The sequence below is a fragment of the Notechis scutatus genome, chromosome 4 (genome assembly GCF_049901735.1).
Source record: "Notechis scutatus isolate UNSWTSFEM ecotype Mainland chromosome 4, rNotScu1.2, whole genome shotgun sequence".
Lineage (NCBI taxonomy): Eukaryota > Metazoa > Chordata > Lepidosauria > Squamata > Elapidae > Notechis > Notechis scutatus.
The window spans coordinates 150,986,609-151,003,709 of NC_142012.1; positions in this window are offsets into that span (position 1 = coordinate 150,986,609).

A 17,101-nucleotide genomic window follows, 5' to 3' on the forward strand; every position below is an offset into this window, starting at 1 on the left:
ACCCATCGCCGTCACATGCGACGCCTCACCATTTGGCGTCGGCGCTGTCCTCAGCCATACACTCCCAGACGGAAAGAAGCACCCATCGCTTTCTTTTCAAGAACACTCAGCAAACCCGAAAGAAACTACAGCCAATTAGATAAGGAGGCACTGGCCATCGTCGCAGCAGTAAAGAAGTTCCACGAGTACCTCTACGGCCGCCGATTCACCCTCATCACGGACCACAAGCCGCTGCTGGGCATCCTGGCGGGGAACAAGGCCACCCCGAACATCCTATCCCCCAGGATGACAAGGTGGTCTGAGTTCCTCGCCGCCTACGACTACCGGCTCACACACAGACCCGGTAAGACGATCTCCCATGCAGACGCGTTGAGCCGCTCGCCGCTTCCCGACCTAGACAACGATCCAGCTCCCACGACGACCACCCTCAGCATAGAGACATTGCCGGACCTACCCATAACCGCGTCAGACATTGCCCGAGAGACTAATAAAGACAAGCGTCTGGCGCGGGTATTACATTGGGTAGAAAAGGGATGGCCAGAGAAAGACAACGATGAAGCATTCAGGACATTCCGAAACCGGCAAACAGAACTGTCACTACAGAAAGGTTGTTTGTTATGGGGGACAGGGTGGTCATACCGGAAAAACTGCAAGGGAAGGTATTAAAATTATTACACGAAGGGCACCCGGGATTGTGAGGACTAAAGCTTTAGCCAGAAGCTATGCTTGGTGGCCAGGTATGGACAAGGAGATCGAGGCCTGGGTAGCCAAGTGCTCGCGCTGCCAGGAAACCAGACCAAATCCCCCCGCAGCACCAATATTAGAATGGGAAACGCCCAGGGGACCATGGTCGAGACTCCATATAGATTTTGCCGGGCCCACAAAAGGGAACACATTCCTCATCACGGTGGATGCTTACTCCAACTGGCTGGAGGTAAGCAACATGAAGACCACCACAACAGATGCGGTAACCAAGGTCTTAAACAAACTTTTCGCAACCCACGGTCTCCCGGATGTTATCGTGTCAGACAACGGACCCCAGTTCACCTCGCTGGAATTCGAAAGATTCCTAGTGGAGCGAGGCATACGACACGCACTGACAGCGACAGGCGCATCCGGCGGCCAATGGTAGGGCAGAACGGATGGTTCAATTTACAAAAAGAACCCTCCAAAAGATCGAACACGGGGACATACAAGAAAAAATAAATAAAATGCTCCTAATACAACATATCACCCCAAACACAACGACAAACAAAAGCCCGGCAGAATTACTAATGGGAAGAAAACTAAGGTCACCACTCGACAGACTACACCCCACATACAACCCGGAAAAACCCCGGACTCATCTAGCAAGCACCGGGTTTTTGCACCAGGCGACGCAGTCTATGCAAAAACCTTACCGGAGACCCACTATGGGTACCGGCAACTATAACCCAACTGACAGGACCCCACTCCTACCGGCTACAGACAACCGACGGACAAACATGGAAACGCCACATCGATCAAATAAGATCAAGAACAAAGAACACAACCGACACGCAACCAAACACAGACGACCCCGATAACACAAACCAAGAGGGGAGGGAAGATACAGGGATCAAATAGGAAATAACCAGCAATACTCACCAGTCAACAGCCAGCCCGAAGTCTCACCAGGAAGGAACAGCCAGGCCAGCTCAACCAGCCCGGAAAGACCAGGCAGGAGCGGCGAAAGTCGCAGCTCGACCAACCCGGGTAGACCGGGGAGGAGCTGCAACAAGAGGCCCAGCAACACCTTCCAGGGAGTTCCATCGACAGGGCCAAGAGAAACAGAAGTCCCGACCGAACCGGCCGGAGCCAAACAACAACTAAGCTGCGCAAGTCAAGTAGACAAGTCACGAAGCCCCGCCTACCTACGGGACTACGTTACGTAGGACCGAACCAAGAGGGGAGGGGTGTTCTGTACAAGTCAATTTACATACTCGTAGCCCTGCGTCGCGATTGGTTAAGCGCGGCAACCGGATTGGTCGAGCGAGCCGCACTGATTGGCCCGTTGCGAATCCCCGCGATTGGAGGAAACTAATCGCGGGAGATTCAAGCGGTGTCATTGGTCAGCCGCCGCGGCTCGGGAATAAAAGCAGCGGTTTTTCCCCTTCAAGCCCAAGCTGTTTCAGGAGCCAATAAAGAGCTGAAACCAAGTCACGGACTCCGAGCTTCCTTTCTCGACGGACACAACAATTAGGCTAGAAAAATCACACAGGTGGCACTCAGAAGTTTTTTGAATTTTGTTTTGTTTTCCAGAGATGTTAAGAGGCAACATTTAAATCTAGTTGAAGGCCCATCAAGAAATTGCTACTGGAACCACCTGTTAACAATCAGGAACTTACAGTACAAATAATTTGTTATTGTTTTCTATTTATATTATTGCCACATTGTCCTTCCTTTTTCCACTACAAAATGATGAAAATATTGATGAACCCAACACTTATTATGAGACTGAAAATGATGAAACTCTTAGAATTACACACTGGAACTCATCTTTTTCTGTAGCGTTGCTTGGAACAATATCTAGCCAACCCAAGTTGACTTCCAGAGTGATTCCCTGAATTGGAGATAAATATTCAAACACATCATATGACTTTATGTGGCACAATGCCTGTTATTAATAAACTGTAATACTAGAAGGCAGCCTTCTCATTCATATGGGAACAATTCTCATAAATGGCCCATTTGCACAATACATATTTAGCAATACCTGGAGGCAAAATGTCTAAGTCATCATCCATTATACAAGTGGGCAGGAAACAAAAAAGTCTGCTCAGTTCTGGAGTAATTTGCAAATAGTATTTTAGTTTGCCAAGGGTTATCATTACCACAAAAGCAGTTACAGTGCAAAATGATGTGACAAAGCATAAACTCATAACAGTAAATTTCTACCTAAACTTAGTCTTCAAGATGAAGACAATTTGGACTCAATGCTCACCTACCAATTTAGTATTGAGTGCATATTTGTTCTCAGAATCTATTTATTATAAGTTCCAAAAGTAAAACTAGGGAATGGAAAATATCTCAAAACCCCTGCTTCCACCAATACTCACAAGGCAAGCCACTAGATTATAAGATCAAACCCTACCCTCTACTAGCACTGATGATGTTACCTTTGAGTAGTGAAATGTCTGCAATAAAACAACCAAGCATCTCATTTCAGCCCCGAGCTACCAAAATTCTCCTTTATTGATGCCTAAAAATATTTATGAAAAGGGTTATGAAGAGTATTCTGGACTCAAAAGGGGTACATCTGAGCTGGTGTCACCAGATTCCATGTTTAAAATGGATCTACTACAAAGATAGAAAATTTCTGGAATGGTGAAAAGCTTTAGAACAGTTCTAGTGAAATTGGCATAGTTAATTCAAACTCAGGACAATTGTTTGGAGTTTGAAAAATTTAAAATGTCCACATTTTACATCCACTGTAAAACAATTCCAACAACGTGTTATGGATAATAAGAACAGTACTGAACAGTATCGAAAACAGAAGTGCCAATATCATAATGTTCTAATGTAAATCAATGATGCAATCGCATCTGGAATATTGTCCATAGTTTTGTTTGCAGCACCTCAAAAAAATATAGTGAAATTGTCTATGGAAATTCTCAATCATCCAGGTCATCCAGCACCTGTTCCAAAGGTGCTTTTCTAAAAGGCAACTAGACTTAATCTTGTTTTTTTTTTTCCCTTGAAAACCTTTCACTTATCATCCTAGAAGCTACTTCAATTCATAATTGGATGAGAAGCAAAATGTTTTCAAGGAAAAAAAAAAGAAAACCGAGTTTCCTTTTGGAAAAGCACCTGTGAGATATCATGGAGTTAGGTTCAGGGGAGGGCAGCTAAGATAATTAAGAGGAAGGAGCTTGGAAATGTGGAGAAGTTTTTAGTGTAGAAAGGAAGCAAATGAGAGAGGACATGAATAAAGTATGTAAGATCATGTACAGCTAATGGAGCTCTGTAAATCTTTGAAATGCCTCCCATCAATAAAGCTGCTTCACAAAGCAAAAGGAAATGAAATGAAGTTACTGCTCTACCCAGACCTAATATTTGATAGACAGCAAGCACTGGGTTTGAAGGCTGATCATTATAAGACCTCATATTTGAAGACTGCCAAAATCACAACGAAGCAAAGCCAGAAAAAAAAATCAATTTCATATTGTGGAATTAAAACATACAAATTAGAAAATTGCTTGTAATTTTCTCATAAATAATGTAAATGGCTGAGCTTTTTGATTAATTCAACAGAGTTTTGAATATTCATTTGTCCGATGATAATTTATTTCCCTTCTGATGCCACAAACATTTTGTGAGTAAATGTTCTTTTCCAGTCTATGTATACCGGGGACTGTTGGGACTCTTTGAATTGAATTGCTTAGGAAAAGAAGATTTTTTTTTAATATACTAAAGCAAACCATTGTTTTATCCAACTCAATAATATTATTTATTAATATAAATACTTTATTGCATTCACAAATGAGTTTTATATATTTTATATGATCCGCATAAAAATAAAAGCTTGGAATCCACAACTGCCATCTTGTAGAAAATTGGCAAAGTATCCTAAATACCAAAGTCTATTTTTATGCCAATTACCATGTGGTCACTTTGAAACAATGGATGTAAATGCCCTTTCATCTGAGACAAACATTTTTAATATATGCATTTATCTGTAAAATGTGCATCAGGGCCTTTTTATTTTAATACCGAGCCAATAATTTTATTACAAAATCTGAACCACTGTGAAATCAATAAGAGAGTGACGTCGGTCTGTTAAACCTGCAGTTGGTTTTGATTTTGAATGAACTCTTCGAGCCTTCCATCATCATTTATTTACTTATTTTAAAAACATTTTTTTAAAAAACAATCCTACATTGTCCCATTCCAAGATTTTGGATTGTATACCACAATGTAAAACAGAATAATAGAAACATCCCAGTTGTCTCAGTTAAAACTCAAAACGCAATTATAGAATTGCAAAATGTTTCCTTACCACCACAACCACATTTCATGTAGGTACCCATTGTCTGTCTTTAAAAAAAACACACAATTTTCAACATCTTGAATGTCAGGAAATAAAAGGGGAGGCACATCTCTGGGTCACTATATTTGACATTTGTGAAGAACTTAGATCTGACATTGCAAAGGGGAAAGGAATGAGTTATTAAGGGGGAGAGTTTCTTAAAAAGGAATTTCCCCCCCCCCCCACTCATACTGAAGGGGAATGTTCCAGATTCCAATAGTCAAGGAATTGAAGCTAAAGAGGTCTGGGGAAGGATCTTTTCAGCCCTCTGACCCATCCAACCTCACCCTCTGGGCTTTGCCAACTGGCCTGGGGCCCTGATGGGAGCATCCCATTTTGGACATGGCTAGTAGACTTCTACAAAATCTCACCTCCACCCCATTTAAGCATTAGCTTTTTATCTGTTTTAATATTAATTTAATCTTTAGCTTTTAATAGCTATTTTCGATGTTTTAATCCTATAATAGTTTTAGTCTGTTTTTTTATGGTATTGTAAACCAGGGGTCCCCAACCACCGGGTACCAGTCCGTGGAACATTTCCTACCGGGCCGCCGGTTTGCTGGGCGCCGCCATCTTGTTTGACGAGAAAGTGCTTCCGGGTGAGCTTTTCCGGTTGGAAAGCAGCGTTTGGGTCCTGAAGGAATCCTCGCACCTTAGTTTCATCGAAGGGGGGGGGGGCTTCGAATGAAACTAAGGCACAAGGATTCTTTCAGCACCCAAGGCAAGGCAAGCCGAGCGACCATCCCGAAGCCGTCCCGAAGCGAAGCCCATCGACAAAGGTACAAAGGAGGAGTTGAAGGTGGCGGGGAGAAGCGGGGGACGGCTGGCTGGCCAGTCGCTTGGCTCGCCTTGCCTTGTCATGCGTGCTGATGCCAGTACCGGACCGCGGATCATTTTGTGATGCCAGTACCGGGCCGTGGCACAAAAAAGGTTGGGGGCCACTGTTGTAAACCACCCAATGTCACTTGTGATGCCACTTGGAGAGATGGACAGCATACAAATATAATAAATTAAATTAAATTAAAAGGTCCCTCAGTCCTTGGAAAACAGAAAGAGTGAGAAAGAAACTCACAATATTCTCACCTTGATTGTGCTTGGTATACAGTGGAACAAAGAAAAACAGAAAAATACATTTGTTCCACCCTATGGCAATAAAGGATCCTTGGAATCCTTGCTGTGCCAGTTTCTTGATTTTACCTACCTCAAAGATCTGACAATATAATCCAGGGGTCTCCAACCTTGGCAACTTCAAGTTGATCCTATCTACATTCATTCTGTAATTTCCTACCAGCAGGCACACCAAACCAATGGGGAATATATTTTTCTCAAAAGTCCACCTACCTCTCTAGAGGCCCCCTCTAGTTTTTTACTCTATCCTTGCAACCCTTTAAAAAAATAATAAAAGTATAGTCCTGCTTGTAAATTTGGTCCATACTTATTTTTACTTTCTGACAGTGAGAACAATCAACCAATGGAACAGTTTGCCCTTGGAGGCTGTGGGAGTGCCATCACTTGAGAAGAGATTGGACTGTCATTTGTCAAAAATGGTGTAGGGTCTCCCGCTTGGGTGGGGTTTGGACTAGATGACCTATAAGGTCCATTCCAACTCTGGTTATCTGTTATCTGTTAAGGAAGAAGGGTCATTCAAATAGCTTGAAAGCACTGTTTTCGTCTGTCTCCAGCTTGCCACTTCACCATCTCTTAAAAAAGACCTTTATTGAAAAGAATTCCCTTTTTTAAATACATTTCTCAAGTTTATCCACCTTGGCCAGTTGAATAAAAGAGTGGCAATTTTGAGTTGAGTTTCTTCGTTTCAGAGCTTAGGATATAAGATACTTAAGCGTTATGTTGCTATTTTGCCATTTTTGTTCTGATCTGATTTTGATCTACTCTGATGTATGGAAATTAATCAAGGAGAGAAATAACCTAAAACTAAGAAGAAATTTCATAACAGTGAGAACAATCAACCAGTGGAAAAGGTTGCCTTTAGAAGTAGAGGGTGGCTGGAGGCCTTTAAGAAGAGGCTAGACAGCCATTTATCTGAAATGATTTAGGGTCTCCTGCTCGAAAAGGTGAGATGGACTAGAAGACCTCCAAGATCCTTCCAACTCTGTTGTTCCATGTTCTATTTTGTTCTTTGTTCTCAATTTAATCATAAACTCGCATGCCTTCTCACTTCATGTCTAAAGTTGTACTTATTAAAAATTGCCTATGCCTGTAAGTATTTCCTGCACTTACTAGCTGCTCACCTCAGTACTGAGGTTTTCCTCCATCTCTTTTTGGAGATGAGGCTAAGCACGATGCCTTAATATAACATCAACATTCTTTCTATTTTTTTTTTTTTTGTTTCCAGCCAAATAAGAACATAAGCAAATTCTCCTTCTTCACCACAAACTGTAGTCAAATCTTACTCCTTTCCAACATTCTTGTGGTCTATTTAGACTTGCAGGCAACATTTTTCATTGTTGATTAGTAATGATGATATTGTTCTTTCTATATGCATATTTTTGTTAATTCTAACTGTCAGAGATTGATTTTAAAAAAGAATACAGAGATTTTGTTTTCTCCAAAGGAAGGAATAAAAAAAAAAAAAAGCTTCACAAATTCAGTCCTGGAGTTACTAAAAGACTGGTTGTGTTTTCTTGGCGCTGAAGAAAATAAGTCAAGAAAGTAATTGGAGCAATGTTCCACATCTCCCTGTACTGATGTTCCAGAGTAAGAGGTTTCAAATTACTTGATCATTTTGACATTGTAGTGTAGGTGAAGGAGATTTCTTTCCCTCATTTTAAGAATATGCATTTGCAGAATATGAAAAAGAAATCAAGAATGATAGTAACAGTTGTGGGAGGTTGAGAGTTTTCTTCACTTTCACTCAGGAAAGTCTATCAGCCTTCCCCAGATCAATGTCCAGAACATATGTTGGACTAGAGCCTGCTGGCTGGGGATTATGGGTACTGTGCCTTAAATCCAGCACATATGGCAAGTACCAGGTAATGACACACTGGCTTAAAGACTTGGAAAAATACCTCCTGCCATCTGCTTTATTGCAAGATTGAAAAAAACTGCAAAGCAACCTTTTTTTGAAACTGTGTGATTAAACCACAAAGGGGCCAATAAAATTCAAAACCATCTCTCTTTTTGTGCCAATTTCAAGGCAAAAGAGGGAACTTTCAGTCTTTCATCCATTTAGAACAATATTTTCTCCTTGTATTTACTCACTTTAAAGATAGATTTTCATTCATTCATTCATTCATTCATTCCAAATATTTATATGAGTATGCGTGTATTTATTTATTTGTTTATTTTAAAACTGCAGCGTGCATTTTAAAGATTCACAGACTTGTTATCAGCCAAGGAAAACTCAACTTGCTTTTTAAAAAATGTGACGTGGTAGAAAGATTTCTGCCTTTTGTTATTTAACTATAAAAAGATCTCACAATTACAATATTCTGAGCTTCTGCTTCAAGAAGATGCTTTTTCTCTTAGAAGATCCACAAAAGAATATGCCATTTAATATTTTGTCACCATAGTGTTGATGATGTTCCAAATAGATTGAGCTGTAAATTGCTCAGTAAGAATTAAAAATGCATAAAGTCCACTAATCATTTCCTTAGGCACAGAGGAATGGGTAAAGAGAAGAAATCTTACTGGCATCGGTTATCACTTACTACCTAGAAATTTAATGTACTTAATGATATATAGTATTGCTAATAAATGTTGACAATTTTTTCTGCTTTAATTCATTTTAATGCGCTGTTTTCTCTCTGTTAAATATAAATTAATTATAAGATTAAGAACTTAAATAGTTTGAAATAAACAGCAAAAGGCTAAATAATCTTTTGATCAAAGAAAGTAATAAATAGACCAAGAGCCCAAATAAATTTGAAATATTTATTCTTACTAGAAGATTTTGGAATTAACTATACAAAAAAATAAACACCTTCTGGGAAACAAATATATTTTGGCTACCCTGGTTATTGCAAGTCATAACAAAGATAAGTAAGAGCTGACTTTAGAAACTGGACACTAGAGGGGACTAAAGATTTTAAGCAGAAGGAAAAAACATGCCCGATGTCAATTAATATTGGGACTTATACAATGTCACAAAATATTATGTCAGTGGAAATCTTAAAGTAGATTTTTGAGGAATAGACCAGATGTTAGTATAGTATCAAAACAGTGGGTAATGATATCCACTTCTGTGGATAGACTATGTCAAAACAATGTTAATAAAGGAATATTAGATAGGAATAAATTGTATCTAACAAGATAAAATATAGAATGATTCAGAAGAGGATAATTGTAAGAGAATGATTTGGAAAAGGGTGGTACAGAATTTGCCCATAGATAAAGAATAGGATATAGAATGGAAGTTTAACCTAATTAGGGGGTGGAAGAGTAATTAAATTTCTTTATATTTGTTGTAATGAAAGTTGCAAGTCATTTCTTTATACATTTCTCTTTCTTTCCCTCTTTCCCTCTCCCTCTCTTTATCTTTCTTTTTTCTTTTTCTTTTTTCCTGCACTTTTTATTCATTATTTCCGTTTTATTTCCTTTCCCTAAGATTACTTTGTATTATTTTTTTATATAATGAAAACCATAATTATAACTTTATAGACACCCAGAATTAATGGAGAGCAAACAACTTTAATAATAAATAACTGACTAAAATCTTTAATATATTAAAAATGAAAATGAAATTGGCCTTGTCATAGTGCTGATATCAAACTTTAAAGGGTAAATACAGTTCAGTATCGGATGCCGTTCTGGACACTGTACCTCAAGAGACTTGCAGGCAACATTTTTCATTGTTGATTAGTAATGATGATATTGTTCTTTCTATATGCATATTTTTGTATTGCCAAAGTTGCAACAGAACTGATCAATGACTCACTTCTCTGAGTAGTTCCAGAGAAGCCCATCTATCCACCACTTTTTCACTTTGACTGATCCATCACTTTTGTCAATTCTGCCCTGTCTCACTGGGAAATTAACAGCTATAAATATAAAGAACACTTCATGTCTTTGTCTCCTGTTGCTACTTCAGAGAACATCAGTCCCGAGTTCATTGCCTTTCTCGTTTGCTTGCATCTGAACTCTTGTCAAGCCATCCTTAATATAGTTTATGTCTACTTTGGGACTCTGCATTTCGCTAGTCTATTCTCAGTCACAGATAAATCTTTCTTTCTGCTCCACAAGATAAAAAGTTTCAAAACAAGGAGAAGAGGAAGAGAGTCCAGACTAGGGTCACCAAATGGTGTAAAAAGTTCACAGTATCATGTTTTGGAACATATTTGGTTATGTCTAGACATACCTTCTCCAACAATTCCAAGCTGTCCAGGCAGTTATAAGGGATACTCCTCTATTTTGCCCAAGCTTTTTTTTTTTTTTGCCCTTAGATATCCAAATTATGCTATTGAAATCTCAGCTAATTATTTGAGTTTATTCTGAATTGTCCTACCGGGAAAAAGAATTTTTGAGGACAGAAGCGATGTATTCCTGCAGTTTCAGAATAACTGGAAAACAGGTTTGCAGATTAACAGAAAATTAGCAAGCAATGGTTAAGAATTCATTTCTACAATACTGATAACTGCTGTTGGGACAGTCTTAAAAATCAATTAAATGTGCTGTCTCTGGTCTCAGGAATAGCATCTGTGACAGTTCTTGTCTAAGAAATTGGGATGCCATATTGAAGATTTTTTGGTATGCTCAAACAGAACTTTTGCCATACTGGTCATCATTGTCAGCTGTCATGCCCCCATTGGAGCCCGAATCTGTGGAGGAAGATGTGCCGGAATTGGAACCAATGGAGATTGAGGAGGCAGCTTTGTTGATTTTGGAGGAATGTGGGGAGGAGCAAGACAAGGCAGCCCAGAGCCCCTCAGGATTGGGACAGCTTGTTAGCAGGGAGGAACAGGGGCTGGATGACCGAGAGAGGGCAAGCAGTAGAAATGAGGTGTGACAGAGCTCAGACAATGAGCAAGGACCTCCCCCTCCTGATCCCCAAACATGGAGAGTGGAAGGAAGGCGGGAACAGCACAGGCCAACCCAACAACTTGGGAAGACAGTGCCCCACCCCTGTTCACAAGGCACACCTGGGGATTGAGATTTAAGGAGACGCTGTGTGGAGGGTCATTTGTTGGGAATAAATGCTGAATTTGTAGAGTTTTATGTGCTGTTGAAGACATTTGGAGTTTGCAGAAATGTTTGCTTCTTCCTTGTTTCATGGACTCAGAGCCTTGTTCTTTACTTCGTGGACTCATTGCCACAACTTAGTTTCAAAGCACCTGAAAGCAGAACAAGAAGCAATACATGGAAACCAATCAAGGAGAGATGCAACTTAGAGCTAAGGAGAAATTTCCTAATTTTAGAACAATCAACAGTGGAATACCTTACCCGACGCAGTTGTAGGTGTCCCATCACTGGAGGTTTTTAAGAAGAGATTGAATAGCCATTGAAATAATATAATATCTCCTGCTTAAATAGGGGATTGGACTAGATGGCCTCCCAAGTCCCTTCCAACTCTGTTTATTCTGTTATTCTTTATTCATACCCCAAGCTATGTTAACCCAACATAATTGATCATACGATTCTAAACATTGGGTCCTGAAAGCAATGGATCGTAAAAATAATCTCCACTTTTCTGGAAGTTTCCCTGTGGCATCAGGAATACATAGGGCCAATTCAATGCAACTCCAGGCAACTTACAAAAAATAACTTTCTGAATCACAATCACAAATGAAGTTGTACAAGACAATTGAGAATATTGTGAAAACACCCATGAACTCAGTAGGTGTAGTTTAAAAGGGGTGGGGGAGAGAAAAAAAACATATCCAAAAAAGATGGGATGTTAACTACACATTTCCATTACTATATACATTTAAAGGTGCACCTTCTTCCACATGTGGTAGACATGCTTAGAAGGAAAAAAATATTAAAGTAGAATTCATAAGTGGATAGAGAAAATAACAGGGGGCGGAAATCGAATTCAGACCAGAACTGTTCTTATTAGGAATATTAAGGGAAAGTCATGCTAAAACAGATGTATAAATTATTTTACATATAATAACAGTGGCCAGGATTGTATATGCACAGTCTTGGAAGCAAGAGAATATACCAATTGAGGGGTCAGTGATAAGAAAGATCCTGGACTGCGCAGAGATGGACAGGCTGACCCTTGAGTTAAAAGATAAAAATGTAACTGAGTACTAACTAGTCTGGGACACCTGGTGTATTTGGCAAGACAATAGATATAAAAGTAATATAGCAATTGATATATGACTGATGAATGATGACGATGCTGTGATGTTGTTGGAAATGTAAATATGTTTTTAAACTGTTGGAAAATGTCTAATAAAAATTATTAAAAAATAAAATAAAGGTGCAAATAGATGCTGATGGGGTGAGGAAGGACGAACACTTTTCACTAAACACTCTGATGCAAATGTCCTTTGACTTTTATGCTGTCTAATTCTTTTCCAGATGATCACAGATCCACATGCAAAAAAAAAACTACAAAATACTACAAACTGACATATGAATCACTGAGGATGGATGTAGACTTCAGTGTCTGAAAATATATTTTCTTCCAAACAAACTAGAAGAAAAGAAACAGAATGGCCATATTACATTTGCTTGTTTATTATTGTCTTTCCTGAAACTCAATGGTACATTTCATATGTGGTATAAGACAAATGCAAAATAGCTGCAATAGTAGGTAACATTTAAATAGACCCCATGCCAGGCCAAAAAAATAATTCTTTTTTTCTTTACAAGGAAAGAAACGTTGTAGGTGGAATGAGCCAAGATCTGTTTATAAATGGAAGGGTACTAAATTGCCTTTCTCCCATAGCATGTCTACAAAAAGAGACAGAGGTTTGATCAAAGAAAAGCTATCAGCCCCAGACTGTAGGGGGAGATGGGAGGTCTGGCTCAAAACAGAGGAAGTAGTAACTATATGGGATTTGCAACTAGTGAGGTTCAAGAGAACATCCATATTGCCTTTCTTTAACTTGGCATTATAAAACGGCTTTTTGTTGTTCCTGGACCCACTCAGACATATAATAAGTGGAGTCCCAGTGACTGGAAACATTTGTCTTAAGCTGATGTTTCCATAACCTGTTTTCCTATTTGAATTCTGTAATGGATTTTCAAGTGTTGACAGATTGCATACTGTGTTTCTGAGCTTCGTGGACTACTGTCTCTTTTTTTCTTCTTTTTCTAGCAATCCACTTCAAACGCTCTGGTTGTTATGCAGGATAGCTATTTTTTTTTCTTTTGAAAAAAAAGATGTTAATAAACCTCTGTAAAAACAACATACAAGCAGATGCATCTCTCATGCGGTGCACTCCATGCCCAACACAAATCCAGATGTGCTGGATTTACAACTCCTAGCATTCCAGCTCAATTGACTGTACAGGTATTCTTCAACTTACAACAGTTCATTTAGTGACCATTCAAAGTTACAACGGCACTGAAAAAAGCGACTTATGACCATTTTTCACACTCATGACCTTTGTAGCATTCCCATGGTCATGTGATCAAATTTCAGATGCTTGGCAACTGGTTCCTATTTATGACCATTGCTGTGTCCCAAGGTCAAGTGATCGCCTTTTACAATCTTCTGACAAGCAAAGTATTTACAATAGTTCCTGCATCTTGGGATCATGTGATCACCATTTGTGATCTTTTCAGATGGCTTCTGATAACCTAAGACCATGAGGTAATCCAGATTTGCTTAATGACCTCATGAGGCACTTTATTAACAACTGCAGTGATTCACTTAACAGCAATGACTGTTAAAGTCATACAATTGGGCACAACCAGGGGTGGGATTCTACCAGTTTGCACCTATTCGCTAGAACCAGTTGTTAACATTCTAAGCAGTTTGGAGACCTGGTTGTTAGAAGAAATTACTGGCCTAATCCTGTAAGGAAGGCAGGAAGGAAACATTCTGGTGTTGCTTACAGAAACTGCCTCTCCGTTAACCCTTATTACATTCTTGGCAGGAACTTCTCTTGAGTTTTTTTCCCCTCCTTTGCTGATACTTTGCTTGTATGGAGTGACCATTCAAAGTTACAATGGCACTGAAAAAAGTGACTTATGACCATTTTTCACACTTACGACTGTTGCAGCATCCCCATAGTCATGAGAGGCCAGGCGAGGTGATGCGTGCCTCAATGTGAGTGATATTGAGTTGGCCATGCCCAGCCAATAACATGACCACCAAGCCACAACCACCAACTAAGCCACGCCCATGGTTGTTAAAGCCACGGTTGTTAAAAAAATTGAATCCCACCCCTGGGCACAACCCTCTTAACAATGGGCTGCTTAGTTGTGGTGAAGGACTGCCTATATCACCTAAAAGCATCTCAAATGTTTTCTAGATATCCAATGCCTCTTTCAAGATAAAATCTTGAATAGAGCAGAGCAGAGCAGAGTAGAATCGAACAGAGCTGGAAGGGACCTTGGGGGTCTTCTAGTCCAGCCCCCAGCTCAAGTTTATTACAACTGACATTCATAACCCTAACTTTTCATGTTTCCTTTGCCATAATTTTAGTAATAGACTATGGTAATGGATATGAGAGATTTCATTTGGATAAAACCTGGCATTCAGCCACACTACAACCAGTCTGATAGGGAAATTGAGAAGATAACCAAAATTATCTTATAGGGAAGAAACTTTATTTTAACGTTATCTGAATTTCTGACATTCTCTTCTCTCATAATACATTAGAGGCTGACACCCAAGAAACTATTTGTTTAATGCATCATTTGAATGAATCCTTTATTCAGATCAAAACATAATTTTCTAAACTAAAATGGTTTATGTGGGTTCATTAGTGCTGCCTTCTGCTGTTCCCCCTTTAACATCAATCCGAAAACGTGGAAACCATATGCGAACTTTCTGTTAACAGAATGAAATGCCAAACACTGTGAAATGCTGCATCCAAAAGCCAATTGCACATATGCTTGTTTAATTGTAAATAATCAAAACTATCTTTTGCCTGAAGAATGCCTTGATACTGACATGTTGTGAGCACAGAACTGAGGTGTTTTTTTTTTTTTTTTACAAAGCTATTTTAAATGGAAAGAATGTAGTGGTGCAACTATTTGAATTGAAAATGTCAAAAGAAAACAATACATAAAGAAAGATTGATAACTGTAATTTCCATACTGTAAGACCAGCACCAGTAAGGACCTCCTCATAAGGGACTGGCTAAAATGTATGCAGCCACCTAGGTAGATTTTAAGATATTTTATTCACTTTATTCACACTAATTCCTGGATAATACCCACCTGACCAAACATAAAAGTCTTCTTTAAAAAAAATGTGATTCCGAATGTACAGATTTTCTTTCGAAAAAAAATCCAAAACAGGAAATAGGCAACCATCCAAAAGGTTTTCATCTCTTATGTGGAGGGCCTAGCCAAAGGCAGCTCCTGGGGGAACAAGAGAAATTATAATGCTACTGATCAACTAAAAACAGGAAAAGTTGACTTTAGGAAGTGGATCATAGGATTTGGGTGATAGATTTGTCTTGTGCTAGCATGCACACTAGATAGATATAATAAGGCCTGGTCATAGAGTTTGGAACGTAGAGTTGTTATACGCATGTCAGTCTCCCATTTCCCCAGGACTATGTATAAAATGTATACGTACATTTGTGTGTGTGTGTATGTGTAGATGTGCATCACATTAAGTCAGAGTTTTTTGAACCACTGTTGTTCAATAAGCTTTCATTTCCCATTATACCAAAGGGAAGATCAATAAGAGAGAATATTTGTAGATCAGGCTTGATAGGACGGGGGCTATCTGAGCTTGCTTGATTTCTGGCAGACGTTTCGTTACCCAAACTAGGTAACATCATCAGTGCTAGTGTGGAAGTCTGTTTGCAGGCAAATTTTTCCCATTTGCATGCTGTCTGAAACTCCTATGTGATATCAATAAAGGGAAGATCTATTCCCTGGAAACCTCATTTAGAATCAGCACAGACTTAATCTAAGATACTTTTTAAAATGGATTATTTTAAGGATTATCCATAAATCTTAATGACTTCCAGATCTTAAGTCTCTTCCTGGCCCTCTAAATTTTGGCAGCATAATGTATTTTGGGTAGTACAGTACAGCACACCAGTGTAATTTGGTGGCATATTGTCCCCAAATTAGCTGTAAATGATACAAAATGGCCAAAAAACAAATATGCCTGAAGTACTAGGTTATTTCTATTTTCCTGCAGCCACCTGGTGCTGTGGCATCTCAGCTTCTTTGCAGAGATCAATGCTTTTCTGGGGGGGAAAAACAAAACCAACCTTAAAAAAGTTCCTGCTCCTGAGTTACATGGAAGGTTTCCAAGAAAACTAATTATCATAATATCCTAGTATTCAGACAGGCTGAAGTTGTGTCAAAAAGGACCCTGGGATTTATGAAACGAAGACCTTACCGAAGTCCAAATTTCAGAAAGTACTTTCTTTTCAAACGAGAAAAAGGGAGAGAGAAATATGCCATAGTTACAGTGTTTTGAAAAAACTGGAGGCTGGTACTTTCTTACTTCTTGGCAAGTTTAAAAGCCCATTTTCATTCAGTCCACTTTAAGTGTTGGAGAGCCAACACTTGAGTCCCAACTGTTTCACATCACAGAAAGAAAACAACTTGAACTTATCCAAGACTGCATTGGGGACTGCCAGCCTCTTTGTGTGCCAAATATAAAAGCAACAAGTCCGTAGGCTTTGATCCTCACATTTTTGGATTTAGTCCAGACATAGGAAGGAAGAAGAAGAAGAAGAAAAAAAGAAGCTGTATCCAGTCCATGTGTTAGGACAACCAGAGTTATAACTAGATATCAATCAATAGCTCCGTGACCTTCAAGCAGAGTAAATGTTTGGAATTGTTTTCTGAGTTTGTACTCTAAATTAGGAATGGGAAATTGGACAGAATCCTAGAAGAAAAGAGAAACAGTGTAACATGCTTCCATTTTTATTTAAGCTTGAAACCTCAAGGAAGAACAGATGATAATTCAAATATTTGTTATCTGTAAAACCTGAAACTATTTTA